The 18,127-nt window shown below is 39.5% G+C and overlaps 1 protein-coding gene across 4 annotated transcripts in view; it reads left to right on the top strand.

Moving 5' to 3' along the window:
• The window catches only part of Hivep2 (HIVEP zinc finger 2), a 183,832-nt gene that overhangs the window by 105,627 nt on the left and 60,078 nt on the right, over positions 1 to 18,127 (top strand). The gene's annotated exons all lie outside the window — the stretch shown is intronic.

Genomic DNA, 18,127 nt, shown 5'->3' with positions numbered 1-18,127 from the left:
TCCTACAAATAAACTGGAGCTATTTTAAAACCTGATGAGTAGTAAGAACAAGCGCAGAAAGTGTCTAATCATTAGGGAAGCCAGCTCCCAAGTCAAACCAGCCAGTGGTGTCTGTTTAGCTTTGAACATCTTAAGACTTGACCTTACAGATGGGCTTTCAGATACTGTGCTCTGTAGTCTATGCAGCACCTGTAGCTGTTCTTAGCTTTGGCTAAAACAATCTCACTTGTGACAACAGCCCTGGCACCAGATTTGTTAGTACTGCTTTGGAGCATCCAATGAGAGTAAAAATGTCAGACATATGAACTCCAGAGAACATTTTCATTTTTCTTCTAAAGTTCAAAATTCAATCTCATTTGTCAACAAAAATTTTTATCCTTATGGACACACAGTGTCACTTGGAAAACAATTTTGGACAATTAAAGGGATATAAGGCAGTGAAATGACAAATCTATCTGGAAGAGAGGTGTTTAAAAAGTTTTAAAAGCAACTCCTCAGTTTCTTCAGTACCTGTGTTAGATGCTAGAAAGTAAATGTTAATGCTCTGAATCACCAACTAAAATGTCATTGTCTGCCATGTTTGGTTTTCTGTCTGTTTACAGGTCTGAGTTTTTGCAGCTATTCCCTCAATAAGTTACAGAGTTAAAATGAGATCTAAATTAGTGGCATCTAGTTTAAATTATGTATAGGAGACCATTTTTTATTAAGCATCTCCTCAGAACAGGTATGGCTAGGATAGTGCATGCAGAAGGCCCTCTTGCTTGTTATATTGTGTGTTCTGGCCTCCTCTGGCCTGTTGGCTCACCCAAGACAATGTGCTTTGAAATACCTATTACTTTGAGGTAAATAAGAGCACTACTTAATTCATGAGGTTCTCTGAGGTTACACCCTTGCAGATAGCAGGTGCATACTAAATAATAGTGAGGATGGTGATGGTGATTAGTAATGGTAATAACTGTACTGCAATTATTGATTAAGCATGACAATCATATTTTAATAATCACATGACTGCTGGTTCTGTAAATGTGTTTAAACCAGCTAGATTTTTGGTAAGAAAGCATTTCATCTGGAATTGGTGAGCTTGTTTCAGAATGTGTATGGAATATATAACTGGCAACCTCTCCGTGATGTATCATTAAACCTGGTCTGACATTACTCTTAAGTGAGGATTTCCTTCCAACTAATCTCTCCTATCAAAAATTGGTAGTAAGTTAAAAAATAGTTTATAAACAAAGAAAATCCCCAACCATTAAAATATCTTCCTTTTTCTGGTAGTTTTTTGTAAAATATAGTAAATATGAATTATTTTATCATCATAATAGTACTGTTTGTCTTCAAGTAACTGATGATTTTGGCTGGTCTTGACATTATTTACATTAAGGCCATGTCAGCCGGAATCTGAGTCCTTAACCACTCAGGTTTGTAGTCTCAGATTCATAGTCTACCTTTGTATTGGATGTAATTGTTTAGGAATTATATAAGTGGCATTTCTTCTTAGGAAAGACAGTGAAAAACTTTCATATTTATTGAGCAAGTTCTGTGATTGAGGCCCTGGACTATAGGTGCAAAATCTTTTGAAAGTAAGAATTAAGAATCACATAGTTACTTGAAGATAGTGGATTTCAGGTTATTAATTAACTTTCTGTGAATTACATTGTTATTACAGTTGGAAATTTTTTGTGTGTTTTCATGTTTTTTTTCTTGTTATTATTTACACAAATTAGGAAAATGAAAGGGGAGAGCTTTTAATTAATTCTCTTTGGACACATTTTAGCTGGTCTTATAAAGATCTGAACAGTAAGCAAATGAGATCTGCTGGGTGTTATCTGTGAGGGTACTGTAACTTATCTGCTGTATCCTTCAGAATGCTTTCTTTCATAGAGGAACATTGTTACAGCTTTTCAGATGCTAATGGCTTTTTTCTCTGGGTACCTTGTTTTTTCCAGTAAATGAGGGGGTCTCTATATTTGTGTTGCAGTATCTATGAACTGGTGTAAAGCTGTGGACTCCAGACTTGTATTCAACTAGAACCATCTGCCTTTGGTGTTCAGACATTTCACTTACCTACACTTTCTTTCATTCCTGTGTTCAGTAACTCAATCTACTCATTTGTTCACTGGATTTTCAAAGTTTAATCAAATCAGTAGTATGAGCAAAGCACATTGTCCACAGCTGTCTGAAACCCTGACCGAAGGCAGTTTTCTTAGTGATTTCAGTGTTCACTTCCATCCTTCCTTCAGCTTGCAGGTTAGACTGGCTATGTGGAGGAATGCTTCATTTTCACTCTGCATACATACAAAACTAACAGTGTAACTGAGAGCTCATTCACCTTGCTTTTATAATATAGCGTACTAACATTTGGAGAATGGTTGACCATTTACAAATGGCGTCTGTGTATAATCTCATTGGGGAAAACAACTACTGTCCCGTAAGAACACACACTTTATTTTATATGGGGGAAGTAGAGGCCGGTGGAGGTGGCGGTGTTGTGGCTGAGCGATTTACTCAAAGCACAGCCCTCATGAGTCACGGAGCTAGAATTTAACGCTGGCTTCTCCACTTCAGATAGCATGTCACAGTCACTGTGTGCTCACCAGTCTAGTCGGTTGGTGGGATCCCAGTTTTGGAGCTTTGTGGATGTGGTCTCTGTATTCTGTTTAGAATGATTCATGTGGGGAAATAGAAGTCTTATTGAGCTTGAGGGGAAGAATCAGATGTTACAGCATTAAAGCTGTGGGATAAGAATGTGAATCTGCCAGATGTCTGTCTGATGATACCGACTGTTCATTTTATCCAGTCATTGTAATCTCCACCCATGCATTAAGAATGGCCTTTTGAATTCTGGCTCCCATGACAGCTACAGATTTTACCATAAATTCTTACAGTATTGGACAAAATTCTCCACTTAGAGATTTTCATTTCACATTCAAACTTGGTATCACATTGACATCTCATTCATGAATTCCCCAAAGACAAATTAACCTCCTCAGTCACATTTTCAGCATCATCTATTTTTATTATTGGCTAATGCACTTTACTTATGTGACAGTCTGGTTGATTCTTTATTTTAGGATGCTTGTCTTCATGTGTTTTCTCATCCACCCTCAGAATCTGCTTAACACTTTTAAACAATTGCCATTTTTATGTGCATTTTTGTGCTTGAACTATATAGTAATTTATGTGTGCTTCTCTTGTAATTTTGCATGCCACTGTCATTTGCTTGAGGGTAAAAGGAAGTATTTATTTCCTTGGCATCTTCTTTTGCCTCAGACACTGAGTGTGCTGGTGTACAGCTGTAATCCTAGCACTCTGGAAGCCTGAGGCAGGAAGATTCCAAGTTGGAACCAAGGCCAGGCAGCTCAGAGACTTAGAACCTGTCACAATAAAAAAGGCTAAGAATATAGTTTAGGATAAAGGGCCTGGGCCCAAATGTTCAATCCCTAGTAGCAATGAGAGGGGATTAAAAATATATAGATACTCAAGAAATATTTAGTGAACTTAATAAAAAATGAAAATATTTGGCCGTGAGTTTCCTTTTAAAATTTATTTGGGGCCTTCCTGAAAACTGATGACCTGGGCATAGATATAATTTTAATCACATTAATGAGATAAATCAGCAAGTCTGATATTGGTAAATATCCAGAGCAGAGACATGAGAACAAATTCTGATTTTTTAGTGAACTTTTTTAAACACACACACACACACACACACACACACACACACACACACACACACATGTTCCTAAATGAAAACAACATTTCCCCACCAAGCAAAATGGAACGAAACCCTCTGCCTTCCCAATAAGGATGTTTTATTCTCCTTTTCTTGGCTGCTATACAGCAACAAAAATAATTGTCCTCCAGAAAAACCTAATGAGATAAAACGAAGCCTGTGAACGTGCAGGACCCTGGGAGGGTCGAGTATAAACATGAGCCTTGACAGCAGGGCTGAGCCACGAGCCTGGCACCTGGCTGGGTCTGGGGGCCCCTGAACACTTTGGAGCAGCAGTGACACTGTTTGAGGCTTCTGCTGGGAAGGTGGCTCTGAGGGTGTTGGACGGTGTTGGGTGGAGGTGAGGGTGGGCCGGCTGGGCAAAGCAGCCCCTGCCAGCTTGGGATTCACTTACTTCAGTCAGCTCAAGAGCTGTCACCTCTTGTCATGCCCTGTCTGCCTCCTCCCACACTGGCATCACACAGGCTCCGCACAGAACGCTTGAGCCAACACTTTGTGCCCGTCCGTGGCAGGGAGTTCTTTCTGACTTGACTTCCTGTTGTCTTCTCCTTATTTCCTCTCATGTCAGGGTTTGTGGCTCTGTGCAGCTCACATTGTTTTCCCTAAGGTTCTCTTGACATCTCCACAGGTCACTGCCTCTGGTAATGGTCCTGGGACCTGTGTGCCCTAGGGCACTGTGCCCAGTCCTATCCTTTGGTGGAGATTTGCCAGCTGGACCCGGAGTCCCTTCCGATCCCCTGACTGCGTGGTCGGAGGCCAGACAGGTGCTGAGTGCCTGAGTTGGAGTGCTCGCCAGAGGCCTGGCAGGGCACAGACAATAGGAGGGAAAGTACAGGAGGACAGTGAAGGCCTGTCTGGGAACGGCCTGTGTGTGTGTGCACGTGGGGGTGTGTGTACTCACATGCGTGTGCTTGCTTGAGATGACACATGAGTGTGTGCACATGCTGGGAGTGGGAGGCAGAAGGCAGCTGTCAGTGATGACTCCAGGCTTTGAGCCTGGCTATTTAAATATTACTTTTAGTAGAAAAAAGGAGCTAAAGCAAGTCTGGTTTTGGTAGTAGCATGATGAATTTGTTGGTATACCAATTGCACTTATGACAAGTGTAGATAAAAAGCATATATTTTATTCTACCTTTTTCTTTTTTCGAGAGGGCTTATAGTTGGAAACAAATTCACTGGATAACTTGAGTTATCTTCCTTTTGTTTCTGTTCTTTCAGCGCCTTAGCTACTTTCCGAGAGCTTAGGGTGATTTCAGATTTTTCTTAACCTTAACTCGCCAGCCCCCACCTCGCAAATTCATCTCCCTAGGAACTTGTGTACTTGTCAGAGTACTCTCAACAGCCAGAAGTGTGCCTTTCAGCGTCCTAAAATAAAAACATGCAGGAAAAATAGCTATCTTTTCCTTTTGAGGAGCAGGATCATTGCCATCTCACGACTTGCTGAAATAGCACAGTGAAGGAACAGTTTTTGGCAGGCTGCAACATCTAGGGAATGCACAAACACACATTTTTCTTTTTCTATGATGTACAGGATGGAGACAGTCTAGTTTAGGGAAGCAGGGGAGTTTTAATTGAGCACTGAAATATTTGGAAATGCACTAGCTGTTTGACCCCAAAGCAATTCTTCCAATCAGTATTACTTCCAACAATACCAAACCTTAGGCTCTTCAGTTCGATGGTAACCAGTGAGTTGGCTGGTTCCACTGTAATCCACCCATCCCCATCCAAGGTGGCATTCATGAATTTCAGAAGAGATATTCTTGATTCTTTCAGTTTAAGAGTATGTAATAACCCTGTAATTATCATTTGTCTTTACCTGTTTATTAATGACTAAAGTAAACATGTACTAACTATAGAGCAGTGCTTATATTTTAGATCTTGTGCCATAAAAAGATTTCGATTAACAGAATGTTTTGTGCACTGCTAAATTATTCATGGACTATAACAGAGCTTGATTCTGTCATCAGCCTTAAGTGGAAATTTTGAGAACACCAATCATCACAAATGCCAACACTGTGTTGGCTTGAGCCTGTATCCTTCTTACATGGAACTTGAACTTTTTTGGCTATTTGTAAATGCTTTAGTTTGGTTAAATGCAGTGAATTTTATGGCAGTTCTGCTGTATGCCATTCAGTATTCTGGCGTTGTAGAGAGCTGTAGTGATGAGCAAGCTTGCATTTTGGACTTAAAGTGGTTTATAAATCCCAAAAGAGAGATAAGACTCCTAAATAGCCAGTTTGAGTATGAGAAAGCATATAGTAAGACCTTTAAAAATGTCTAAATAGGCCAAACAGGATGGTGCACTGCAATCTTGGCACTCAGGAGGTTGAGGCAGGAGGATTGCCATGAGTTCAAGGCCAGCCTAGGCTACATAGTGATTTCAGGACCAGCCTCTAGCAAGATCTTATCTAATAAATAAACAAACAAAACAGAACAAAAACCTAAATGTTTTGTAGATACAGGAGAGAAAGAAATATTCATTTTCTTATGGATGTGTTGGGATGAAGAGCTTGATAATCAGGTAATGTTTCCCAAGAAAAGAATTAAACATGGGCAGGATTTTGACAGGTCAGAGAATTACATTTGTGCAAAGAAATGGGGTGGGGTTGGGCATGGTGCACACACCTGTAACCTGTAATCCCAGCACTACAGAGGCTGAAGCAGGAGGATCAATTAAAATTCGAGGCCAGCTTGAGCTACAAAGTGAGTTCACAGCCATCCTGAACTGCACATCAAAACCCTGTCTCAAAAACAAACAAACAAACAAACAAACAAACAAACAAGAAATAGGGTGGGTGGATGTTGGTGTGATCCTGGGATGAGAGTAACAGGGCATGTTTGGGGCACAGCATTGGGGAGAGAGAGGAGGTATGAAAAGAGAAGGTGCTAGGAGAGTAGTCTAGAGTACAGGGGCCCTTTCTTGAATGTGATCAGCACATGACGTTGGTAAGCATTTACTCACTTTTGAGCTAAGAAGTAACATGATTGGGTTATATTTTTGAAAGATGAATCAACCCACTGCAAATAGCGTTGTAGAGAAGAACTGGAAACACTGGGGTAGGTCAGTTCAGAAGCCATTGTGATAGTCTGCAGTAAAATTCTGACCTAGGCTGGTTATAATAGGAATGCAAAAGCAAGAACAGGTGGGAGAGACCCTGTGTATGAGTTATCTACAGGTTTTGTGATTGGCTAACGTGGCGGAGAAACTAGAACAAGTTAAATTGGAATTCTCCCTCTTTTGTAAATTTGAATCAGCTAGCATTTATGAAAAACTGGCCACATGCAAGATGTTGTGTTAGGTTTTGAGATATGTCTTGAGAATAATGGAAATGATCCTGTTTGTGAGTAGCTGAACATTAAGCTGGGGAAAATCCAAAGTAAACCATAACCAGTGCAATTGTGTGAACTGAGCAAAGCATTATATGAGCACGGAAGAATATGGTATTAATTCTGCATTGGAAAAGGAAGGAGAAAGGACACTTGGGCTGGGCCTAGAAGTTCAGAGAGAAGATGCTGGAGTGCTTTAGCTGTCACAAAACCAAGGCAGGCTAAGAGAAGCTAAGGGAGAAGAGCTTGCTAGAGAAACAGTTCTTCCTGAGTGCCTACCGTGTGCCAGACCCTGAGCTGGGAGCTCTGATTTAAGGGTGATGTGTTCCCATGGTGTGAGATTGCAAAGCCATCATAAGGTTGTTACTACAAAAGGACCTATAGATTCTACATGGATCATAGGCAACTTTGAAGAGGTTTCTTCAGTGCAGAAGTACGAGTGAAAATGTTGCCAAAATTATTCCTTTTCTTGAAATATAATTAAATGCATCAGTGAACAAAAAAAAAGGCTGAGCTTTTTGCTTGTGATTTCTCCTTGTTGGGTAAAGTTTATATAAATCTCAGTGGATCTCTGTGTTCTGGCTGGTCTTTGAGCCATTGCTTGAGAATGTGCTCTTCCCAAGAAGATGTTACAAGCTTAACTACTACGTGAATGTTGGACTCTCAGGTTATTTTTTCCAAGGAAAAGCTTTCTACATTGGCTACCCACATCCCTCCTCTACCTGGCTTCCTTTTTCTCTCCTTCTCTTGGGCCTAGGCTGATGCTGGGGAGGCACTGGCCGTACCTCTGGCTTAGGTCAGGGAAGTAACCCTGCACAGGTCCCACATGGAAAAAGACTAATCTAGGGAAGTGCATGTGTGAGAACACACTCACATAGGCACACACACACACACACACACACACGGAGGCCAGGTCTTCTCCTGTCCTCAAGGATATTTATGTGCTAATAACAAGACAAAACACAGTCACACGCGGGCAGATTGTGTCAAGCCCACCTGAGGGAAAAGGGTGGCCATGCAGCTTTTGAATAGAAGGGGAAAGGATGCTGCTAAGAATTTAGTAGAAATCATAGCAGTCTGCTGAAGGACAATTCAGAAATTACTTTGAGATAAATAGCCTCTTCCTGCAGAATACAAAAGAGGTGAAATTTATATCATGGTTATGCTTAGTTGTTTTTTGTTGTGTGTCTTAAAGAAGTTATTATAGCCACCTGGGCACAATAATACCTTTTCCAAAGGTACCCATATTATATTACCGAGATAGTTAAATTGTAGCAAGCATGTATCCTGTAATTTGAAAGACATGGAAAAAAGATAGTGAAAAGGAATGGTAGAATGGAACAAGAAGCAGTTGCCCCTTAGTCCTACAAATGCACAAAAGTACATGAGCATAATATGGTGAGTGTGTTTACAATCATTGGTTCACTCATTTATCCTTTCACTTCTTTTTTCATTCTACAAACATTTATGGAGTTCCTATTTTATCCCAGGCTGGGAATTGGAAAACCCAGATGAATAAATAAAAGACTTTAAAATTTTAAAGAAGATATACTCTTTCTCCAAGTTTTCCCTCTTGGTAGGCAGACATCTAGCTTGAAAGTACATTTTTGAGGTGTATATTAAATGCTGATTTTTTTCTTCCATTGTTTATCTCCTGCTACTTTGAATCCTCATGTTCAACCTGTGAAGGTTCAGCCCAGCACTTGGAATGATGGAAATCCTCAGAGCTTCTGAATTGCGAGGCTTGTGTACAAGGCCTGTTACAGCCCCAAAATGGGTTTCCCTTTTCTTTTTTTTAAATTTTATTTAAGGAGAAAAAAAAAGCAGAGAAGGGTACAAGTTATACAGATTTACAGAAAAAAAAATAAACAGTAGGAAATCACTAGTTAATGGATTACATATTGTCATCTTAGAAATAATTGTTCAAGTCACAAAATTAAAGCTTGTAAAGTGGACATTCCAACAATGATACTGCTAACAGTTCTGTTCAATGATCCAATAAAACTCAGTGATATCATTTTCTATCTTATACACTTAAATATACACGCAGTTATATAGTTTAGAGCACTTTCTTTTCCTCTCTTTCGTACAATGACTATTACACGTTTTGGGTTTTATTGCTCCCTCGGTTCTTATTACTCTTTTGGAAGAGAGTAAAACCAAATGTGACATAACAGAACAGAATCGGTCAAATCAAAAGGGTGGACATAATAGATAATGTAAAAACATAATACAAGGTGATCAACAATGGTTACCATAATGCCTCCCACTATCTCTAATAGAATTGCCTATATCATTAGTTATAATAAAATTGAACAAGACAGTAAAGAACAAAACCAACAAAACCAAAACATTGGAGACATTGTAGGTCTTCAAAAGTAGATAAAAGTCAACGAGAATGGGCATCATAATGAATCTCATTATCTTCACAGCTATTGCCTAAACTTTGGGTTTCCCTTTTCTTGAGAGCTGAGCTGGCAAGGTGCTTAGTCAAGCTGCCTTCCCTATCTCAGCAGAAGCTCCAGGGTACACAGAGCAGTGTGCTTGTTGTATGCTCGTGTAAATATCTCCAGGAAACCCCAGTGTTGGAGCATCTGAGCAAGTACATTCAAGTCTGCTCAGCCAGCAACCAGCCCAGAAGTGTGGACACCAGGGAGACCTATGAAGTTAAACCTGTCTCCTAGGGTTTATTCTTCTTCTTCCTATTGCTTTTCTCATTTTATAATTTCCAGGTAGAGACTGTAGCTGACAAGATCGTGTTGGGCAGGAGTGATCCTGTGTGTATTTCACCTGGTGTGTGTTGTACGAGAAAACAGAGGCTGCAGCCTACAGACTTTCCCCTCACTTGCTTTGCAGCACAGATTCGTGAATATTTGAGGAGTGAACCACGCCAGGTTCATTTCTGTTTAAATAGAATTCTTTGTCATAGAACTCTTAATCTTGAGTTCTTTTGATTCTAAAGCTAATTAAAAATATTCGCATGATACATGCATAGTGACAATTTTCATTAGGACAAATATAAACTGAGTTTTGGTAGTCCATGAGCACAGTTTTTATAGCCACTGAAATATTTGTGTTAACCAGTATGTAAGGAGGGTATTAAGAATATTTTAAGACTCAAATTTGGAAGTTTTTTTTTTTTCTATAAAGGTATAATGTTTATGTGGCTTTTAAATAGTTCTTGAAAGAAAAAGCTAATTTCACTGTGACATTAATTTCTAAAGAAGATACAATTTGTGTTTGTGTTGTCTCCTAATATATACATATATCTTTCTGTAATCTGTGTTCCTGGAGGAGAAAGTGAGAACTGGAGTGACATTTGCGTCTACATATTCATTCATTCACCCCTTCATTCATTCTGGACAGGAACTGGTCCATTCTTTTGTTCTTAATTCTGATAGCTGCAAGATAGAGCAAGAGCTTTTAAATAGGTACTAAGGTGAGTCCTAAGAAACATGAAAGTTTAAAGTTAATATGTGGGTAGAAAATTGCACTCTGATTAGAAAGTATATAACAGCATCATTTTGATAAATTATTAATTAATTCATTACAAAATTCTCTTTGAACTTGCGGGTCAAAGGGATATAACCTTTTCAAAATACCTACAGCCATATGTGTATTTTAACGTATGCTGGGTGAACTTTTGCCAGCTGACAGGGACAAAACTCGAAAATAGGTTGGTTACTTAACCCACCTTTTCTACAAGGTATAGTAAAACTAGAGTTATTTAAAGCTGAGACTCTTAAAAGTTTGTTTTATTTTTTCATAAAGAAATATGCGCATGTAAAAAATCTGCCAAAATGAAAACTCATTAATCTATATAACTAATATGCATTAATAAGAATGTGGCAAAAAGAGTAAGCTTTTATTCTTCTGCTACCTAAATATATACATAACAGACATTTTTTTAAACTAAGAATTAAATAATAATACATTTATGGGACTAAATTGAGATATTGAAAAGGAATGTCTAATAAATTAGATACATTTATGTTTTTTGAAGATGTGTTCGATTATATATAGAATGTATGATATAAGATCATTTCTCAGGATTTTGTTTAGAATGCAGAGATAAAACTAATATACGAAGATAAATTTAATCATTTATTTAAAGACATTTATTATTTTAAATATTTATTAGAATTATAATAATTTTTATTTTATTTTACATGTGTATTGTTGATACATTCTGGGAATCGGATAAAATGTCAAATTAATATAATTCCACTTTAAGGTTGGCACTGTGAATTATTCTTCAGAATGGATTCAATTAGTTAACATTTTCTGCAGAACACATTTCAGATCTTTTTATCATGATAATATTATTACTCAACCCTTTCTATGTCTTATGGAATTGTTTGGAAATGTTCCATATTGTCTCTAGACTATTAAAATTAGACATGCTTGAGTTTATAGATTTAGTATTAATATATAAAATAATACGTGATGGTTCTTGATAATGCAATGGTTTCTAAGTTTTCTTTTGTAACATTTTCAAAGCCTTAACAAATGATTTCTGATTAGAACAATATTCATATCATGGCTAGAATGTGAGGCATTCACTAAAAGGGGAGGAAAAAGTGATTAACTGGAAAGACCATCTGTCGAGATGTCGGGAGTCCAAGGTTCTTGCTCTGGACAGCCCTCCGCTCTTTTCCTACTTGGCCTCTGGACTTCTGCAGTGTGTTTGTGTGTATCCATATACATTTGCTCATGCATACATACATATATTTGGATAAAACTTGACTTCCGTATACAGCTATAAAGGCTCTGAAACTTCTCTGTTTAGGACCAGAAAGGAAAAGATTCCATACTTACCTTTAAACAAAAATTGCTATGGATTATTGTGAGAGCCAGGCCTTCATACTGATGTATAAGAAACATTTTTCCTCTAAACTTCAAGGGGCAACTGTGTTGAAAACATTCACTGTACTCATGAGAACTGATTTTAAAAAATGTGCAAGATACACCCTCCAAGCTGAAGAACTAAATAATAAGCAAAAATGTGACAGGGTGCTTTTTTTGGGGCCTGAGTTGGTCATTTCCTTTGGACTCCTGTCGTTCTTCCTCCTACCAGATGCTAACTTTAGAAAGTCTGGTGGTGAAGTGTTATGGCAGCCAGGAACCTTGGAGATGGGGAAGAGACAGAGGAAGGAGCCACCAAACCAAGTCAGTGCTCTGCCCGCAAGGATTGTGTCCTTCTCAAACTGCAGACCCCTCCTCCCTCACTCCTTGGATGTGTCACCACCCCCGATAACCCCCTAGGTTTTGCATCTGCTGTCAGGGGCAGAGGATTCCCAGAAGGACAAAGACAGGCATACCTTTTACCGCCCTAGCCCCTTGGATCCATTGTGTCACACAGCTGCAGGTATTTCTGATAAACTTTCTGAGATTCTGGATGAGAGTAGAGGGTGGTGGGGAGAAACCAGGAGTGGAACTGCTTTCATGACAGTCTTAGAGGAGGACTGGTCAGCAGCTGAGCTTGGTAGGGCCCTCGAAGCCCACAGCCCACAGCCCGGGAAGCAGGTCATGGCCGCCAGTGGACTGAGTCTGTGAGGTAAGAGTTAAAGGAAGGCTAAAGGCGTTCTTAATTTGACCGGTGATGAAATCTTTATTTGTAAGGAACAGGAAGTTGCCAGGGATTTCATCTGACCTGCTAACATTATAAACTTGGTGAGAAAGAAACTTTTGGCTCCTTTTTATTGTTTTGAACAATAATTAAATCTTCATTAAATAGAGAATCTGAAGTATCCTGTGAGTGAATTTTACACAGGCCATGCTTGACAAGTTTGTTTACTTTTATTGTTGGTGGCCTTAAAATTTAAGCAGACTTTTTAGATTTTTTATTGCTTTTTTTTTTTTTTTTAAGAGGGGCTATTTTTCAAGTTTCTGAACTTCAAAAAAGAAGATACATAGACCATGGTCTTGGCTTATATTTATTCTCAACAACCTAAAAGATTTTAAAATAAAATGTAATTGTGTGCAGAGTATGCAAAATATCAAAATATTTTCATCAAAAATATAAATTAGAATAAGTAGAAAAATTCAAATGTCAAGCAATTTGAAAGTGATTTTCTAAAATATCCTAAGCTATAGCCGGGTTTGGTGGTTCACTTCTGAAACATGAGACCCAAGCAATCCCAGCATTCTAGGAGGCTGAGGAGGAAGAGTACAATTTAAAGCCAGCCTGGCAGTTTAGCAACTTAGTGAGACTCTGTCTCAAAATTTGAAAAAGGGCTGGGGATAGAATTCAGTGACAAGGCCCTGGGTTCTCTTCCCAGTACCAAAGAAAAAAAACAAAACCAATAAAATAAAATAAAATATCTGAAATTACATGTTAAAAATAAAAGCCTAGCAGCAATCTGTGTTATAAGGAATATATAAAACATTTTGAATCCAAAATTATTTAAATGGCTGGTACTTTCTGATGTAGTTTCAGAAAATTTAAGGCCTCAACTATTTTTATAGAAGTAAAGCTACTTAAAGACAATGCAAAATACTGACTTAGATGTCAATATAAACAGCAACATACTTTATGCTATTGACATCTTTACCAATTTAAGACTAGGCAGAATTGTTGAATTATGAAATGCTCTTCAGGTATCATTTTCAACTGTTACAGATAAGTGCATTAATTTATTAATAAATTCTAGAACCGTTGCTCAGCTTACTAAGACACAAGGAAAAGGATGCTCACACAGCCCTACTTCATGTTGCAAGGGTGTGTGGCTCTCAAGCTTTCTGAGAGCAGTGGTCAGGAGCTGTGTCTCTTCTTTACTGTAAGCATCAAGACTACTTAAATCCCCTGCTTTTGGAATGGTGTCTAATTGCACACCGTGTAACATCATAACCTGCAAACCTTCAGGGCATTCACACGCAGTTATTTTTTGATTGGTGTAAAGATACTGGGCAAAAGGCCCCCTGGGGAGCTGAAACAGTTGCAGTAGGGGTTTAGGGGTAAAGGACATCTGGATGCTAATGACAGAGGTGCTATGCATTTTTCAGTAAGTTTATTTGGCATGTGTTTGTGGTGTGTGGACTTCTGAAACATGAGACCCAAGGCAAGAATGCCTCTTGCCAGCTGTGTGAGCTCTTCTGGCTGCAGGGAATCTGGGCATTAGTATTCTCATGACACACACCATCTGCAGAGGCCCCAGAGGGGTTCCTTCCTGAGACACTAGGGGGAGCTGGCATAGGGAAGGAGAAATGCAGATGGTGCTGGGACTGGCTGGCAGATTGCCTGTGGGCTCTTTAAGCCTCCCTTGCTGGAATCCTAGAAATACGCCTTTGGTTGGGACTTAGTTGAAAGGGACTAGAGATCCCTGGTGAGCAGGTGGGGCTGGGACAGGAGCTGTGGCTAATTGGTGTTAATGCCACTGAATGTGGATTTGCCTGTAGGCTGGTCGGGTATGGTACTGTTGGAGTAATTCATTTCCAAGTCAATAAATGTTTCCTTTTTCACTTGGAAAGGGAGGAGGGAGACACTTTTTATCCTGTAAATTTCTTGTTCTCTATGGTTAGGAATAGTGTGAATATTTTCTGTGGAAGAAGCCAGGGACACCAGTCTGTTACTAGTTTTAGATTTATTTATTATTTACTTTGATTGGAAATCCTAACCACAAATGGACAGACTTTAGAGGGTTTGGTTGGGGGGGGAATGACCATTTTTACTGACCTCTAAGTGACCTTTAGCACTTCCCTCATTATTAATGTAAGTAACAAATGATAGTAGGTTTTTTTTTTTTTTGGCGGAGGTGGGGTGGGGTGTGTTCTGGGGCTCTAACTTATGACCTTACTCTGCCACCCAGGTGTTTACTCCGCTGAGTTAAATCCCTGCCCCCTACTTTTTTTTATGACAGTAGTTTTAACAGTATCTGTGGCATTACTACACATTGAGATTATGGGTAGTTTCATATCACTTTCCTGTTGCGACTAATACCTTGTAGTATTTTTACAATAATGATTGCTCAAAATGATGATGGATGATAGATTTGCACATATATTGCTCCTAATTGTTAACAAAGACATATTACTGTCCACAAATTTGCTTCATTTTTTGAGGTAACTATTTCATTATAATTTACAACCCAGTGTGTTTTATGTAACTTAAACCATTATTCTACAAAGGGATCCACGGGGTTATCGGACTGTAAACAGAGGTTACCGCAGCAAGAAGACCCGGAAACTCTGATGTGAGTGTAATTCCACATTTTAGTGCAGATTAAAACCTTAGAGGATGTGAGATACTCAAGGTCAGGGTGGAAAAGGAATTAAAAGTGGTGTCCTTCTGCACTTTGCAGAACCCAACCCTGACCTTGGTGCCAGGGAAATGAGTCTTCCTCTGGGAGTACTCTGACGGTGCTGAAGGTCAGGTCTGCTCCCTTCTTTGCATGTCCCTGGCCTGTGGTGGCTTCTTCCTCCTCCACTTCCCTGACCTGATAGTGATGGCGAGGTGTGGTCATCTTTAGCCGTGCTGGTCCTTAACATTCTGTTGTCCTATGACAGCTGAGAGGTGAACAATGGGTCAGTCCGCTGTTTCTGTCACAAAATACTTGAGATAAACGACTTATAAGGAGGAAGAGTTGATGTTGGGCTCATGGTCTCAGAAGTTTCAGTTCATAGCTGGTTGACTCCTGTTTTTGAGCCTGTGGTGGGCAGATCATCATGGTGGGGAGCGCACAGCGGGGCAAAGCTACTCACCTTGTAATGCGGTGAAGCACAAAAACAGAGGAAGGAGCCAGGACCCACTGCTCCCATGAACTGGTCTCTCCCGGTGTCTTGGCTTCCGTCCACTGGGCCTTCCTGCTAAAGGTTCCACCCTCCCAGTAGCACTCCATGCTGGTGACTTCAGTCTTTATAGCGTGGACATTGCGGGGCATTTATGATCCATGCCAGAGATCCTGCTTCATTCACTTCTAATGGTAGGATTTCAGACGGTGAGTATCGTCCCATTATTGAGAAATTTTCCTGTCAACTTAGTGTACATTATTAGATTAATCTAGGAATTATTGGCACATTATGTGCCTCTTAGATTTAGACTAATATATGCCTGAATACCAACAAAAATGCAGAATTAATGGCCAACGTTTGTGATTCACTTCCTCGTGGCATTTATAAACACTGTATGATCCCCTTAATGATTCTAGTGTTTTATTCCCATTTTACATATAAGAAAAATGAGGCATGGAGAGGTCAGATAACTCTCTGGATGTTGGTGATGTGTTTAATGCATGGCAGAGACAGGTCTGCAGGCAGATGCTCCAATTCCAGAGCCCATGATCTGACCAAGATGCTGTGTGTTCCCTTATACTTTAACGTCACGTTATCATTGCTGTCCAATACCTCTGGTGTTTTTTTTTTTTTTTTTTAAATTCTTCTTTGGTTTGGAGAACTATACATCTGTGATGAACTTTTGAATTTTGGGGGAATTTTGAAGAAATTTTTTACATAGTCCTAACTGGAATTTGTCTCCAGTCTCTTAGATCCGTTTCAGAAAGTTCTAGGTCGTTTGGTTCAATATCTGTTCAGATTTAATCCCTTGCTATATGTATTTAGGAAAAAACACATACTTTCCCAAACATGGGAAGTTGTGTAGTGTTGTAAAATGCTAGGTTTGGACTGACCCTGTCTCTGTTGCAAGGTTATGACAGTGTCTGGATCTTTGCTTTTGAAACCTTCTCATCAGTAATGTGGCCAAATACACTTTGAAATTTTACCCCTGAATTTTTAGGTTTTTTTTTTTTTTTTTTTTTTAAGTTTAGTGTTTCCTTTCTTGAATACTAGTTGTCATATTGCCAGCTAATTAAAAGTCTTGGTCTTGAGTGCTGGCTGAGAAACCAGGGTTGCAGTGACCAGTTCCCCCAGGTGCCCAGGTCCTGTTGTGTAGCAGTTTGGTGTGCTTGGTGGTTATGCAGGTGGGTTACCAGGTGTACTGTTTCAATGGCTTTCACCAGGCACACAGCACATTTAATGTGGCAGGACAGATGGTAGAGCCCAACCCCAAATGATGACAGAAAAGAGAAAGGGGGGAAAAAAAACACAACAAGAAGGGCATTTGATTTTGCAATTCACATTTGGGAAGTGAATTTTAGCTCCTGTGATTGACTAACCAATGCAGTGTTGCTATAAGCTTGACTCCATTCATGTCTGTTTGAACAGATCTAACTGAGTAATCGGCAGGAAGCAATCTTTTCCTTTATGGATGTTGTCCCAAACTTTGTGGGGTTGCCTCCAGATCTGGACAGGTTTGGGCCATTGGAAAACAAAACAAAACCCAAAACAAAACAAGACAAAAATCTGGGCCTCTCAGAGTAAGACATTCCACTCACTGTATGTACCAAAGAACACAGAAAAATTCCACATTTTGTTTTTGACCTGAAATATATATTTATGGCATATTACACAGAGAGAGACTGTGAAGGGTGAAGTAGTGGTGATAAGAACAATTAATCAGTCTTCATACAGCTGCTTCCTGACATTTCTGCAAATTGTTGTGGAAAAATTAATGAAGGTTAGATCAGTAATGGTTTCAAGCATGGCCAGTGGAAAGTATGACAGTGTTTCCATCAGCAATTAAATCGGGCTGCTTGCTTTTTTTCTATAGGGGAAGTGGTATGATGTGTGTTCTCCACAGGAAGTGGAAAGGGCTGCTGAAATGTGCACACCGCGGGTACGCAGGGGCACCCAGGAGTGCCCGCCGCTCACCCGATCGACACCACACACACACACGTCTTCTGCCAGGAAGGTTTGCTGTGCAACTTAGAGAAATACGATTTTTAAAAAGGCAGTGAGAATGCTGGGATTCTTTACAATCGCTGTTTCAGAAATGCAGATACACTGTGAATCTAAACTTCGGGAGCCAAAAAGTGGAACTTATGACAAACAGAAAGTGAAACTCACCTATTTAATTTTATTTTTGAAGCTGAAGGTAGTTTACTACGGGCCTCGTTCACATCCTGTGTAACCCTGTGGGATTTTCCCCAGTATTGGTTAAAAAATTTTCCCATAGGGTCACACAGGATGTGAATTAAAGTAAACACTTAACAGGCATGATGAAAAGGAAATTAG

This window comes from Cavia porcellus, unplaced genomic scaffold, assembly GCF_034190915.1.
Source record: "Cavia porcellus strain 051 isolate PalLab524CR breed Dunkin Hartley unplaced genomic scaffold, mCavPor4.1 scaffold_22, whole genome shotgun sequence".
In the NCBI taxonomy this organism is placed as follows: Eukaryota; Metazoa; Chordata; class Mammalia; order Rodentia; family Caviidae; genus Cavia; species Cavia porcellus.
The sequence above is the reverse complement of the archived record's forward strand: the minus strand, read 5'-3'. Positions and strand labels throughout refer to the sequence as shown.